Source organism: Apium graveolens, chromosome 6 (assembly GCF_009905375.1).
Source record: "Apium graveolens cultivar Ventura chromosome 6, ASM990537v1, whole genome shotgun sequence".
In the NCBI taxonomy this organism is placed as follows: Eukaryota; Viridiplantae; Streptophyta; class Magnoliopsida; order Apiales; family Apiaceae; genus Apium; species Apium graveolens.
In genome coordinates, this window is record NC_133652.1 from 39,929,237 (window position 1) to 39,932,164 (window position 2,928).

Sequence of the window (2,928 nt, forward strand, 5' to 3'; positions counted from 1 at the left end):
AATTCTATGTTTGCACCGCAACCTTCCTCGTATAATAATACGACTCTCTATTGATAAGAAAGAATAATTATTCACTAGGTAGATCCTCTACTTAATTAGTCTATCAATGATAACTTATACACTACCATGACCCGATTAGTGGTACTCAATCTCAACACCCATTCCAATACAACTCTCATGGTTGTAATCAGCTCACTACTCGCAGAATCATTGCTGCCTTACTATGGTCCACCACTGACCCACTGTAGTCATTCATTTTCCCTGAAGTCTTAATAGCTAACCATACAGAGTCCATACATCTCGTATCAAATCCTTCTAAGGAGGTAACATAATCACCATTCCTGATTCATGAAGAACACTCCTGATCCTGACATACATACATGACATGAAGCAGATAAAAGTGCAGAAGAGTTTCAATCAAAGCAACGATAGCAGGTTAATACCATTCTTAATCATACGCCCTAAATAGAAGAATTAACTCAAGGGTTCATCTAGTCCTTTTTGAAACATGGTCCTGGCTTATCTCAAGATAGGACCTTCTAAGATAGATAGCCCGTTCATGGCGATTACACGAATTAAACCTTTACCAACTACTATTACGGTTGGGTATTGCACAGTCATCAGAAGGAATGTCAATCTTCCAAACCATAATTCAACCTTCACATTTTTAACCATCATCACTGTATTCTTTTGGCACACGCACCTATAATTATCCACTTACCTTTAAAGTGTCGGCCACCTCTTTGGCCTTTCCTGATAGTAAAATTTCCTTACTAGTCAATGTCATTTTAACCACCTCCAAATAAATTTTCTACCTTATTTCCGATCACTGCTTGAGTGAAGATGTTTTCCTTAAAATCAGATGGGAAAAAAAATATCACCATTTTTCCATAAGTTATTGCCTCATTCTTTAGAGGCTAATCACTGTCAAGACTGACTCTCAATCATACTTAGAACATTTTTTTTTCTTAAGTCCTAATTGCCCTGAACAATTTCGACCATTACTGGTTCGATCCATACTTTCTCGTGGTTTAACACGTGCCCCACTTGGCATCATTATAATTACGTCATATTTCCTTTATCCACATTTCTATTCTTGAGAATTTTGAATATTACCTTTTTCCTTATAAAACCTCTAAGGTTATCCTTCAATCGTTCCTCCTGTATTCCCTAGATACAGGGCATATCACAATACCATTTACTAATAGTAGAACCATTGTCTATATAGTTCTGCAAAATTTCTCCACTGATTCTTAAAGGTTGTTGTTACCTTAACCCTTTCCCAATCATACTGTCAAAACTCATATTGTCCCTATTGAGGGTGACATGCCAACCTTTATGTAGTCCCCTAGGATTCATTTTAAGTTACCAATGTTCTATCCTTAATTCCACCTTAAAAAGGTACCTGCATCCTTCCACGAATAAATCAAGTCATATATCCTTGATAGATTATCATATTCATCATTCCCACCTCGATAGTCTATACCTAACTTCATAATAGCATCCTCATTCAAATTGAGGTCAATCCATATGGCCTCCAAAAGATAACAACGGTTATCCGCTTGTCTTGCCTAATTTGGTAACGATAACAAGGATGTTCTGGAAGATATTGGTCGTGTTCAACGTGAACTTCTTCTTAATAATTCCTTATTTACTTTTGTTGTTTATCTCAACAGTCACCTCAATGTTGGGATATCTTTCATACCTGGCGTCTCCCTTTCTGGGTATCAAGCCACCGGTCTTACATTTCACCTTCTTGAAGGTCACTTCCTTCATCCAATTTTTCCTAATTTCTTACTTCCTTATCCCCTTAGTCTATCTGCGTCTCATTATTTATCCTTCGAATTATCTCAAGGTTTCCTCGAATCCTCCCAACTTACAGGGGATAACTATATGTATCTCTTATGCCCTCAACCATCAATTTTAACTTATGGTGAATCACCCTCATCCTGACGAATGCATACTTTTCTATTTCTATTGCTACGAGTCGTTAGGGTTTCCTCATACCCAACTCCCTTATCATACCTCAAACTCTATTGCCGTTATATTCCTTTCCACTTCAATTTCTTTTTCTTTTTTTTCCTTTCTCTTATCATTATTTCATGAACCAACACAACATAAGCATTGATTTCAACATCCCGTCATTCTGGATTCGTGCCCTTAGAACGAATCTTAACAACTTTTACAACTTAGATTCATAATTTATCATACTCGTCTGCCTTTGTTCTGACTCTAAAGCTTTTACACTATCTCCTTATCTTTGGGAATTACTTTCCCGAAAACAATTGGCTGAACTTTAATCAGTTTATCATAACCTCTGGCTCCGTGCCTTTCTTGGTCTTTCACCAGCGGGTGGTCTCTCTCTTAGGAGGGTAAGTGACAAAAACAGTCCTTTGTGGTTCGTCAATCATTTAGAATCTCAAATGATTCCTCTATTTCCTTTAGCCAGGCTCTTGCCTTGGCTGGGTCAGCTTGTTCCATGGAACTCTGAGAGCTTAGCGACTTAAAGGTCCTGAAAGAATTTCTCACCGCACTGTCTCCTCAGGGTGGTGGTTGGGGATAATAGTCTAAGTTCTTTTTAGACAGGTCCATGAATTGCCGTATAGGAGTACCGTCTCGGGTCTCCTTTCCTTACTCGACTTTCTGTTTCCTTAGTATGAAATGTTTCATCCTACTCCCCATAATTGGGGTCATCTTTCATGTTTTAAATCCTCATTTTCCACTTCATTATGTTATGGGTTCTTTCTATCTTGATGGCGACCTCCCTGACTATCACGTTCAGGTTTTGCTCTAAATCTTATTCCTCAAACTAGCTTTCATCTAAGATCTCATCTTTAAGCTCTTGAACATTTGGAACCCAAATTCTGTAGGAATACCTCATTATTCCTTTCTCATCTTTCTCGGTATTAATCTTTTATCTAATTGTTG